This window comes from Hipposideros armiger, unplaced genomic scaffold, assembly GCF_001890085.2.
Source record: "Hipposideros armiger isolate ML-2016 unplaced genomic scaffold, ASM189008v1 scaffold_26, whole genome shotgun sequence".
NCBI lineage: Eukaryota > Metazoa > Chordata > Mammalia > Chiroptera > Hipposideridae > Hipposideros > Hipposideros armiger.
In genome coordinates, this window is record NW_017731376.1 from 4,176,748 (window position 1) to 4,190,567 (window position 13,820).

The 13,820-nt window shown below is 33.9% G+C and overlaps 1 pseudogene; it reads right to left on the reverse strand.

The window, feature by feature from the left end:
* Positions 1-3,194: 3,194 nt before the first annotated feature.
* On the reverse strand, positions 3,195-13,415 carry LOC109379439 (tigger transposable element-derived protein 1-like; annotated as a pseudogene).
* Positions 13,416-13,820: the final 405 nt, after the last annotated feature.

Here is a 13,820-nt window from a genome sequence, read left to right on the forward strand (position 1 = left end):
GTGCCATTTTAGCAATTTGCTTAAAAAGCAGATAATTTGCTATTAATTTTGTCTGGATCTATATTCCTATGCTACTTTACATATTTAGAAATAAACGTGAGAGAGAAATTTTTCTCCTTAAAATTTTTATTCCATCTTAAACCACTTTAACATAAAGTATTCATAAGACAATTTCAAAATGTTCTAAAATTCTATTTTAGTGACAGTTGCATTCTATACTAAAAATCATTGAATTGTCCACTTAAAACACATGAATTTTATTAAATGTCAATTATAATTCATTAAAACTGTTTATCAAAACAAAGAACAAAACTTAGATATATAGTGAGAAATCATTTAGATAATAAAATCATTTTTCTTGCAACCTGCATTCTACAAAAGATTTGATAAACTCAGCCAACTTTTTATTTCTTTGGACCTTGATCCCATTGCGAGGAATATTTATCTGCCACCATTCCACCTTTGGAAATCCTTTCCGTTCTTAAAGGCCCATCTAATAATGTCTCACTGTTGAACCAAATAGTAAGTTCCATAAGAGAGCATAGCCTTGTTTATTGATGATCAGTGATTCTCAGGGAATAGAGTATGGAGGAGGAAGATACAGTGGATATATATGAAATATAATTGCCAGTATTTTAACAAATACGATAATTTTGATGTAGAATTTGTATGCTGTCAAAAGGTAATGAGTTAAAGCATTTATGAAGCACTGCCCAATACATATTTGTTGTATGAGCAAATATATTCCATAGTAATATCTCGTTTGACTGATATTATTGGGAATAAAGTTTCTAGATGCCTGGAATTTGCCTCTAACTGTATTGTCATTATAAAAATTATTAATGGAAAACACAGAATTTGATTATTTAGTTTTCCATGGAACCATTCAGTTTTCTTCTTTAGCTACTAAGAGCAAAAAGGCAGATGCTGACATACTAAAACAAAAGTGGAGGAGAGCAAGAAATAGGAATGGAAGAAATAGAGAAATGACTAAGAGAAAAACAAGAAATAAAGGCATGGGCACAAGTTTGGAAATTCTGCATGTGTTACTCCAGACATAGATTTCCTTTCTAATATTATACATACTGGTGGGTTATAAATATAATCTGTATAATTGCCTAAAAGTCCATAATAATTCGGGTGTATACTCTTCAGGGGTAAATATCCTTTAAATATTAATGCCATCTTAGAGATTGTGATCTACATCACAATGTAACAAAGTTTCTTGGAAGAACATTGAAAACTGAAAAGTGCTATGCAAATTGTACAGAATCATTGTGATTTTATAACATTAACTAAAGTTTCATTCCATTTAGAAAAATATAGTTTATTAAAACCACAAAGTATAACTATATTTTAGAAAAATTTCTAGCAAAAATAAAATTTGAACTAAAAATATCTGTGCTCAAGAGAGATGAATCAGTGAATTTGAACTACTTTTTTCTTGGACATCTTTTCTTTAAGAAATCAGATAAATGAGGTTTGGTATAGACAAAGAATCAGAAACCTTTCAGAAATCATATGGTAAACCACCATTTTCTATTTTTCTCCTATACTTAAAAAGTAGAGAAGAACCCACAGTGCTACTATAGTAGAAAAGAAGGGATAGGACCAGACATGAAGACTGGACATAACTTCTCATGAAGCCACAAAAAGTATTTTGCCAAACCTCTCGGAAGCAAAGTATACCTGGGCTAAACCAAGTAGACAAATGGTAGTCTTCATGTTTCCCCTAAGTTTAAAAGAGTAGATCCTGAAAGGGGTAAATTGACCTACATAATATTTTAGAAGAATTATCTGTAATTTTTATCATCTAATCTCTCTTTTAGTGGGACATTTGGTAGATGTCTGTAAGAGGAAACAGAACTGAAATGGATGTCAGGAAACTAACATTCTAGACCTATATCTACCATATTTTTGGTTGTATAATCTTAGGTAAATCACTTAAGAGATACCATTTAAACACCAAAAGTGTTATTTTTTTAATATGAGACAATACATGAGTAGAAACTTCTGAAAGTATAAATTTCTAAAATCAAGATTAAAAGCAAAAGGGAATATAAAGAATATATAATCAAATAAATTCATTTTTTCTCAAATTATTGCTCCTTAAAAGTTATTTAAGTTATACTATAACTTAAAATATCTGAAATGGAAAAGGGTATTGAAAATTGGGGCCAGTGGAAGCTCAAAGAAAGCATTTATTTAGTCAGACTACGCAGGAGATCAAGTTAGTCATTTATTTATTCATTTATTTTTGAATGGCAAATTTGCTCTAGGCACTGTATTGGGCCTTGCAATTACATAATGAGCCATAATAGTTAGAATTTCTGTCCTTATGTACTCTACATGCTAGTGGGAGACATAAATATTAATCACTCACACAAACAAATGTAAAATTGCAGCAGGGACAAGTATTTTAAAATATACAGTGATATTATACTATATGGGGATTTGATCATTTCAGAAGTCAACTAAGCTTTTTCTCAAGAGAGTGACATTTGAGTTGAGATCTGAAGGTCAAATAGGAGTAAGCTAGTTAACTAGTGTGCCAGTCTGAGAGAACAACATAGGCAAAAACACTGTGACAGAACAAGCCATATGCATCACAGTGAGAAAAATCAATATGACTGGAGCAGAAAGGAGAGAGACGGTAATGCTTCAGGATAAGGCTTTAGAGGGATAGTAATCCACACCATGTCAGTCCTAGTAGATCATACTGGGTTGTGATTACTTATAAGCAATGGAAATTGTTGGATAATTTTAGGTAGGAAGATGATATGAGTTGATTTGGTAGAATCTAAAATAGAATGCTTTGGTTGTTTTTTTGGAGAATGAGTGGGAAAGGTACCAGAACAAATAGAGGTAAACAAATTAGTAGGATATAGCAGAAGAGCCAAGAAATGAAGGCAGCTTAACTTAAGTTGGTGGTGGAATGACTGAGGACATGGAAATATTCACGAAATATTTAGTAGATAAATTGACAGGTTACACTGATGGATTGTTTAGGTTGTTTAGGGGGTTGAAGGGAAGGGTGATGTCAGAAAACAGTCCTTTCTTTTGACTAGTATAATTAGATGGATTGTGAGGTGATTAATTATTAGAGGTAATGGAAAGATCATAAATATAGTCTTGGTCACATTGACTTTGTGATGTTTTTGAGATAGTCAAGAGGAAACGTTAAAACTTGTGAGTCAAAAACTCAGAGGAGATGCTTGGCCTGGAATTAAAGTTTGTGGATCATCTCTGTATGGTTCAATGAGACCATCTGGGAAGAGAATATAGAATGAGATAAAGATGGGGTAGAGCCTTGGCTCAAGCGACCTAACATGCAATAGTCAAGTAGAGGAGGATGAGTATGGTAAGGAGGAAAATAGCCAGAGAGACAAGTAAAAAACATAAGAGTGTTATATCTCAAAAGCCAAGGGAATAGCATATTTTAAGGAAGACATGGCCAACCATGTGGAATGCTTCAAAAAATTGGTGTATGATGAGAAAAAAATATGGAAGCCACTTACGGCTTTTATAAGATGTTTTGAATCTAGAGGGCAGTAGGTTCAGAATGGAGAGATAAGTTAAAATTTGGAAACAGTGAGTAGAGCTAACTGTTTCTAGAAACTTGCCAGTAAAAGGAAGATTATGAGGAAGAACATATATATGGACAAAAAACAGGGTTATTATTTTTTAATTTCTAAAAGCACTGATTGTTATAGTCATTTTAAGATTCAGGTTGCTCTTGGGGCTTTCCTGGGAAATGTCTACAAATCAGTGGAGAAGGAAATTAGAGTGAAGATTCTGAAGTTACATACTGCCATAGGAGAATGCTTGTAATTACTAAGATTATTTAAGTTTCAAAAATAAGCCTGTTTTATATTTAGCATGGCCATATTTACAGCATAACTGATTAACACCTGTAAGCTGACTCTTCTAAAAGCACAGGCTTTTTTTTTTAATAGAAATGTACTTAAAATGTACTGTATAATTTCCTGGCTTCTTAAATGTAATGTACTGGTCATAATTTCACTTTATTTTATGACTTGAAATTAATAATTCTGAACATTAATCATTCAATGTGTTATAGTAGCTTCCATAGGGTTTATTGTAACTTGGCCTCTATCTCCATTTACATTTTTTATTTTAACTTTGTAGGTCTTCTTTTAAAAGGCTGCCTTGCTCCTGTTTCTATAATCACTTTTTGCTGTAATAAGCAAATAATTATTATAATTTCTTCTATACAAGATATTTTGCCCTTCTAGCTGTTAAAATGATGTGTAATCTAGAGGCAAACAAGGTCCAAGGGACTGAGGCTTTTTCTAATGATTAAAATACATGTGTTATAAAAAAAAGTCATGTGTGTTGGTTTATGAGATAAATGTTTTTACCTACTTTTATTTACTTTAGTGGTCTTTATTGCTTTCTGCTTGCTACCTTCTGTGTTCTCTTTGAAACAGGAGCACCTGTTTCACTGTATGCATATTTTCAGTAATTGTCACAATGTCTGGCACGTGAGAGGCCTTAAAAGTAGTTTTGGGTTGAATTGTCATGAATAAAAGGGTATTTTTGTTTTTGTTTTGGTTACGGAAGGTATTCATTGTTCCTCCATATCCGTATAACTAAAGTACAAACCTTATTTTGTTTTCATTGCAAAATTGTGCTAATAACATTTAACAAGATAATATGAAGACATTTCCTGGCTCTTATTTCTGAGTCCACAGGTAGGTCAGCCTTCAGGAGATTGGGAGAATGTCAACTTCATGAGGGCAGGGATTTTTGCTTTTGTGGGATTTTTTTTTTAATGGTGTGTGTTCCCTACTTGGCTTTGTTTGCTACACAATGGATGAGAAATGGAATGGGTGTTGGAGAGGCTAAAGTTATTGTGAAGATTAAAGGAAATAATGCACATAGAATGCCTAGTTCATGCCTCTGGTACAGGGAACACTGTATAAATGTTGATGGTTGTTATTGCTATTATCATCATCAAGTCTATACTTTTATCACTCTCTAAATGTATTTGACAAAAAATAAACACAGTGGAGCAAAAAGAGCAAGACTGGGTTTGATGTTACATGAATTCAACTGTGTTATGCTTTATTTTATATCTATCAAGGAATATCTATCAAGTAATTTAGTTAAGGAAATTGAGGAAAGGGAGTCCTGTTGAATACTTTGCTATTATGAATGAAGAGAATAAGGATAAAACACATATGACAAGTGAGTTAGTGGTACAGGAAAGAGAGTTTGGATTAATAGAACTCTGATTTTTCTAAACAGATGTCGTTATCATAGAAGTTATTGTAGTCTCCACTTAACCAGATGGGATATCAAAATCCCTGTTGTGTTCAGAACTGGCAGGGCTCATTAAGTTGGCTTAAAATTGGATATTAAGGGAGGATCTTTTGCTTAGCCAAATAATCTCAACATGCACAGTGGAGAGATGAGGGAGTTCTGCTACCAAAGGTGAAATATAAGATAAGTGACAAGTAATATAAACATACTGGACTTAATTGTCTATAAGCAACTACAAAGTAAATGGGAAATTAAAAAGATTAACTGGAAATGTTTCTAAATGATGGGAGAGTATGACCTATTGAGCCTAATAAAAATGGAAAGATAACATTTCTTTAATTTGAACATCAAAACTGATAGGTGAAAATAGTCTGCAAATAATACTAAGAGAAAATTAAACTTAAGAAAATATCATTGTAAATGAGATCCAAAAAAATACAAAACAAATGCGTTGCCATTTAATAATGGTAATATCATGGAAAGCCTTTTGATTAGTGATATAAAAGATGAAAATTAAAAAAAATTGTTGGTATATGCGAAAACATAACTGGTAGAACTTGTTAAACCCTTAAATGCTTAAAACTCCTGGACCAGAGTCTATTTCAGATTTTTTAAAGTACAAGTTTACTATATATTGAGATATCAAATGAGTAATATTTATGTGTATTGGCTCATGTGATAATCAATAAGCATATCAGTTGATAGGAATAAAGCAACAAACTATTGGTGGAGGTGGTGTTGGTGATAAGATTATCTTATGATTTCAAAATAATAGAACCAACAAACATACTGGATTTTTTTAAAATTTTTTTATTTTTTTATTTTTTTTACTAAACAAGATTTATTTTACTTTAGTGTACTTATTTACTAAATAAGCTTTTCGGGAGTATATGCAGACAGGTAATAAATTTAGTAAAGAAAACAATGAGTGACTGGATATTACCTACATGATTTCTGATTATAAGGAATGAGCTAAACATAGGAGCCAAGATTTACTCTCTAAAGATTGTGAGGTACAGCAGATCCAATAATGTTTATGATGCATATAGAATATCAAATACTAACAGCAGTTACTTTAATATATTAGTTTTGAGTACAGGTTTCAAATATCTTTATTTACAGTTGTGTAACATTAGGCAGATTTTAATTTCTCTATACCTTATTTCCCTATCCTATGCAATGGAGATATTATTTACCTCTTGGTAGATAATGATTTTATAGTTTTAGTATAGTGTTTGGCACGTAGTGGGAATTAAATAAGTGCTAGGTAAAAAATAAAGTTTAATATCACAACTACCAAAATTAATCAAGCTAAATGTTATTCTGGGAATGTGAGGTTACGGAAGATAAAAGTAAAAAAATAATAATTTGTATCCTCACATACTATTAACCTTAGCCAATAATAATTAGTTAATAAAGCTAGTCTTTGGGAAAGCAGAATATTACTTCCATTAAAAAAAACACCAAAAAAACAGAGAAAATGAAACTCAGGGAAGTTAAATCATTTGCCCCAGATCACAGAATAAGTGAGACTTGTTCTGAAACAATGCTTGGAAATTTCTAACATATTAGTTTTGTGACTATTTCTATGTCCTTTATGGATATTGATAACTATTCTTAAAAAGATATCTAGTAGTTGGATTCAAAGGAAATATACCCTTAAAGAAGTGGGAAATATATCTTAAATATTTTAAAAATGTATGTTTCTTAAACTCACAACTCAGGAATGGAGAATTTAAATTTTCTTTAGCTTTAAGACAAGGGTCTTAATTTATTCATAACAGTTACAGCAATGAATATCAAAAGCGTCTTATTTTAATTTTTGGAGAAATATAATTAAGGAATTCAATTCACAGCAAAAGTAATAAAATTGTAGCTTCTGGCTTTAGTTTCAAAAGTAAGCTCAAACAACTTGTTCCTTAACTCTTTTCTGCAATCATTCTATCATTTCCTGAGTGCCTATTACGAACCAGGTACCATGTTAGTTGGCTACATAATAAAGAGCCCAAATACATGAGGTCTTCCTGAAATAGGGTATAGTTCCCTCCATACTGGGCCTTTCTAAAATGAGTCTCCCAAAAATGGCTTTTTCACCATTCCTTCTCCCCTTCCTTTCTATCAATCTACCTCCTATTTATATCTCCTATCTAGAAACAAATGTAAGAGTTTCCCTGCAAAATTCTAGCTATAAAATGGTCCCATTTTATGATTTCTTCAAATGTACCCAAGTTATGTTCTAACTCCTTAGTTTGACACACAAGTCGTTTCAAACACTTGTCCATTACTTCTCTAAACTAAAGCTCTTTCTTCCATACATGAGGCCCATGTTTGAATTAATCTTAATTCCTCAATACTCGGTTGAAAGGTGATGCATACCCATGCCTTTAAGCCTTTGCCCACATTTTCTTGGTCTGGACAGACGCTCTTCTTCTTTTCATAATGGCACACCCATGCTCATCATTAAATCATAAATTCATCTTGTGTGAAGCCATCTCTGACTCTTCACAATATGACGAGTAGTTTCCTATAGTCTATGATGCATTCCTAAATATTTACAAAATACCGAAGTTCCAAAGTAGGCTTCAATTTGAGATTAAATTGCCACAACAAATCTTGTTAGCTGTGAAGATTTTTTTTGGAGGGGGTGGGGGACTGATGAGACATGAGGACTCTTTCCAAGAGAGACAGGGTTACAGTTGCATACCCTTCATTCCTAGGAATGGAAGTAAAGATACTGGGCATGGAGTTGTCTGATATAGAGGTCTAGGAACTCTGGGTCTCCTGTGTTCTATTGCTCTATGAATCACAGTAAGATCTGTGGTATTAAAAAACACAAACTTGGTATATGGTTTTCTGTTTGATTTTGTTTGTATCACAAAGTTCCAACCATGTATTTATCTACCTGTGTTGGATGAATTGAGACTGTAGAAAGCCCACAGGAAACATTTCCTACTTGTCAAGTATTGTTAATATGTTAACTGTTTTATCTTGTGGTCACGTTGCTGTCATAAAGCTGTGCTAGAGGAAGCACGACTGTGGATTCTGTTTCTTTCTTGTGTGAGTTAGAAATATGATCTTTCTAATAATTTCCAGAAGCTTTAACCAGGCACAATATAAGGAATGCCATTATTATCAATCTTATTAACATTGTTAAGGTTTAACCAATACTAGATTCAATTCTCTCTGTCCCTTTCAAATAATACATAATATTTTATGCACAGATATTGTCATGGTTAAAAACATACAAATCAAAAGAATAAAACAGAAAGTCCACAAATACATGTAAAAATACATGCAATTTTAGAAGTTGATGAAGATGGCATCTCAAAAAAATTGGAAAAGTTTATTAACCATTCACTAATGATATTGACACAACTGGCTAATTATTGCTTAAAAATAAAGTTATTGCCACAATTCTAACAAAATACCAAAGTTAATATTTTAACTAGATTAAGATGCATAAAATGAAAACATAAAATATGGGAAGAAAATGTACTTTCTCCATTACATTGAATGATGAATGTCTAAGTATGCACTCATAACATTAGGCATAAAGGAAAAACATTAATACATTTGCCTAGCTAAAATGTATTTATTAATATTAGAGAGATAAAAATACCAAAACTATGAATTAGTAACACATATAAAAAAGGGTTAATATTCTTAATCTTAAAGTGCTTTATAAAATTAATGAATACCTTAATAGAAAAATAAGCAGAAAACTTCAAAGAGGAATATCATAAAGAAAAAAATAAATACACAAACAGAAAATTTAAGAAGTTATATTAGTATTCAAAGAAATATAAATATAAGTATCACCAAGATATCATTTTTATGTATTGAATTAGGAATAGGATATTTATTAAAAAAACTTAGTCTCCAATTTAAGTTTTGTATGTGTGAGGTGGAGATCAAGGTTTTCTTTTCTTTTCCTTATGAATATCCTATTGCTTCAGAATGATTTATTGACTTAAAAAATAACAAAAAAAACCTTCTCTTTGAATAGTGTTGAAGTGTTGGCCACAAATCAAGGGAATGTATATTTGCCAGTCTATATTTTGGTTCCTTGTTCTTTTAGTCTAATTATTTACCCTTATGCCAATATCACACTTCCATAATAACTATGGGTTCTATCATGACTTGAACTTTTTTGGTTGGTTTAAAGATTATCTTGTATATTTTAAGTTCTTTGCATTTCCAAATAAATTTTTAAATCAGATTACCTATTTTAATAAGAATTTCTGTCGTAATTTTGGTTTTCATTTTATTGAATCTAAATCAATAAATCTAAATTAATTTTGGAAAATCAAAACATTAACAATCTTTGATTTCCCAATTAAAGTGATATAATTTTCCATTTATTTGTATCTCCATTTATTTGTAAATAAATACAAATTTTTAACCAATAATTTTTAGTTTTTAGAGTAAAGGCTTCCACATTCTTCTTTAGAGCCATTCCTAGTTATTTGATACAGGCGCATCTCAGAGATATTGCAGGTTTGGTTCCAGACTATCGCAATAAAGTGAATGTCACTATAAAGTGAGTCACATGAATGTTTGATGCCTGTGCATCTAAGTTATGCTTACACTACATATACTCCAGTCTATTAAGTGTGCAATAGCATTAGGTCTAAAAAAGCAATGTACATATATTAATTAAGAAATACTTCACTGTAGGGCCGGCTGAGTGGCTCAGTTGGTTAAGAGCTCGCTCAAGAGTTTGAGCTCTGAGCAACAGCGGTTCGAGTCAGCCCGAGCTGAGCAGCCGTGAGCTGCCAACAGGTGGCGGGATGGCTCAGCTAAAAAAAAAAAAAAAAAAAATACTTCACTGTTAAAAAATGGTAACCATCAACTGAACCCTCAGCAAGTCATAATCTTTTTGCTGGTGGAAGGTCTTGCCCTGATGTTGATGGCTGCTGACTGATTAGGGTGGTGGTTGCTGAAGGTAGGGGCGGCTGCGGCAATTTCTTAAAATAAGACAACAGTAAAGTTTTCTGTATCGATTGACTCTTTTTTTCACACGTGATTTCTCTGTAATATGCAGTGGTGTTTGATAGTATTTTAAAAACTGGAGTAACTCTCCTCAAGCCCTGCCACTGATTTATCAAGTAAGTTTATGTAATATTCTAAATCCTTTGTTGTCATTTCAACAATCTTCACATCATCTTACCAGAAGTAGTTTTCATCTAAAGAAACAACTTTCTTTGTTCATCCATAAGAAGCAACACCTCATTCATTTAAGTTTTGTCATGAGATTACAGCAATTCAATAACATCTTCAGGCTCCACTCTAGTTTTAGCTCTCGTGCTTTTTCCACCATATCTGCAATTACTTCCTCCACTGACGTCTTGAATCACACAAAGTCATCCATGAGGCTTAGAATCAGCTTCTTCTAAACTCCTGTTAATGTTGATATTTTGACTGCATAAATCACAAATGTTCCTAATGGCATCTAGAATGGTGAATTCTTTTCCAGAAGGTTTTCAATATACTTTTCCCAGATCCACCAAAGGAATCACTATCTATGGCAGCTATAGACTTACAAAATGTATTTCTTATACAGTAAGATTTGAAAGTCAAAATTATTCCTTGATCCATGGGCTGCAGAATGGGTATTGTGTTAGTAGCTATGAAAACAATATCAATTTCATTGTACATCTCCATCAGAGCTCTTGGGTGACCAGGTGCATTGTCAATGAGCAGTAATGGTTTGAAAGGGTTTTTTTCTTTTCTTTCTTTTTTTTTTTTTTTGAGTGGTAGGTCTCAATGGTGGACTTAAAAACTATGTTGTAAACAGATATGCCATCATCCATGCTATGCTGTTCCATTTATAGAGCACAGACCGAGTACATTTACATAATTCTTAAGGGCCCTAGGATTTCTGGAAAAGTAAATGAGCATTGGTTTCAAATTAAAGTCACCAGCTGCATGAGCCCCTAACAAGAGCATCAGCCTATCCTTTAAAGCTCTGAAGCCAAGCATTGACTTCTCTAGCTATGAAAGTCTTTGATGGTATAATCTTCTAATAGAAGGCTGTTTTATCTACATTGAAAATATGTTGTTTAATATAGCCACCTTCTTTAATTATCTTGGCTAGATCTTGTGGATAACTTGTCACAGCTTCTACATCAGCACTGCTTTTTCACCTTGCACTTTTATGTTATGGATGGAGATGGTTTCTTTCCTTAATCCTAGTGAACCAATCTTAGCTAATTTCAAAGTTTTCTTCTGGAGCTTCCTCACCTCCTTCAGCCTTATAGAATTGGAGAGAGTTAGGGCCTTGCTCTGGATTAGGCTTTGGCTTAAGGGAATGCTGTGACTGGTTTGATCTTCTATCCAGACCAACAAAACTTTCTCCATATCAGCAATATGGTTGTTTTGCTTTTTTATTATTTTTGTGTTCACTGAGTAGCACTTTTAATTTCCATCAACTTTTGCATTCACAACTAGGCCTGACAGACGAGACCTTGCTATCAGCCTGTCTTGGCTTTCAACATGCCTTGCTCACCAAGATTAATCATTTCTGGTTTTTTATTTAAAGTGAGAAATGTAAGATTCTTCCTTTCATTTGAACACTTAGAGGCCACCTTAGGGTTATTAATTGTCCATATTTTAATATTCTTGTGTCTCAGGGGATTGGGAGCCTCAAGAAGAGGGACTGCTATGGGGGAATAGCTGGTCACTGGAGTAGTCAAAATACACACGTTTATTGATTAACTTCACAGTCTTATATTGGTGTGGTCTATGGTGCCCCCAAACAATTAAAATAGCAACATTAAAGGTCACTGATCACAGATCACAATAACAAATATAATAATGACAAAGTTTGAAATAGTGCAAGAATGACCAAAATGTGACACAGAGATACAAAGTAAGCAAATGCTATTTTAAGAATGGTGTCTATAGACTTCCTTGATGCAGGGTTGCCACAAACCTCCAGTTTGAAAAAATAAATACAAAAAACCCCTGCAATATCTATGAAGCACAGTAAAGCAGAGTGCAATAAAATAAGGTAAGCCTGTATTTTTGAGACTTTTGTAATTGGTATTAACTTTTAAATTTTAATTTCAACTTATTTCTTTTATATACAGAAATTGTAGGGGCTGGCCGAGTGGCTCAGTTGGTTAAGAGCTCGCTCAAGAGTTTGAGCTCTGAGCAACAGCGGTTCGAGTCCAGCCCGAGCTGAGCANGTAGGGGCTGGCCGAGTGGCTCAGTTGGTTAAGAGCTCGCTCAAGAGTTTGAGCTCTGAGCAACAGCGGTTCGAGTCCAGCCCGAGCTGAGCAGCTGGATCCTCAAGGTGACTAGATAAATACATATAAAAAAAAAAATATATATATATATATATATATATATATATATATATATACACACAGAAATTGTATTGATTTTCTATATTGACCTTATTTCCAGAGACCTTGCTAACAGCTGCATATTACTTTAATACATTTATAAATTATTTCAAATCTCTTTATACAAATATGTACTTTTCATTGAAAGTAATAACATCTGACATCAAAAGATATTATTAAAAAAATAAGCAAGCAGAGATCTCCAGTCAAGATGGCAGAGTAGGTATATGTTGTGCTTGCTTTCTTTTAAGACCACATCAAAATTAAACTACAGAATAACAATCACTGAGAATGACCTAAAATCTAGCTGAACCAAAATCCTATAACTAAAGATATACAGAAGAAACCATGTTGAGACTAGTAGGTGGAACAGAGACACAGAATGGGCTGCTCCCACACCTGTGTGTGACCGTTAAAAATTGGGAGGGATATCTCAGCAGCAGAGGTTCTCCCTGCCCCAGAGGAGTGAGGGGTCCCAGCCCCACACCAGACTCCCAAGCCCAGGGTTCCAGTGTCAGGGAAAGAAGGCCCCACAACTTCTGGCTGTAAAAACCAGTGGAGATTGTGGCTGAGTGAGACAGAGGGCAGCTGGAATCCAGGTGCTCCTCTTAAAAGGCTTACACAAAGACCTGCTGATGGCTCACTTGCTCTGAGTTCTAGCACTTGGACAGAGGCTTGAAAGGCACCAGGGACATATGGGGGAGGAACTGAGTTGTCCGGCTTCAGGGCAAAGGCTTGAAGGCCAGCTTTCTCCCTGATGGAGGAGCTGGAGGAAGACATTGTTTCTTTGTTGAGCCCTCCCCTCTCCTGGTGTGCAGACACAGGTGGCCACCATATCTGTGTCTCCAACAACCTAGATAACACCTGTTTATTGGCCCTGACCTGGTTATTCCTTGAGACCCAGCCCACCCAACTTTTGGACACACCTAAGATACTTTCTGTGGCTTTTCCATACAAGCAACCTGTCTTGGCTCATACTTCAGACTTTCCTAAAATCACTCAAAGGTTCACACAATGCAAACAAGCAGCATTTGGCTTCAGCATGTCCCCTACCTCTGGCTCAGCAGCTCTAAGCTTGGTGCTAGCAACAGCCAGCCTGGGTTCACAGCTTGGCCTCTCAAAGTACTTCCAAGCCCAGTGCAAGTGGTGGCCATCTGTGGATTGCTTGTGACTCATGCCAGATGG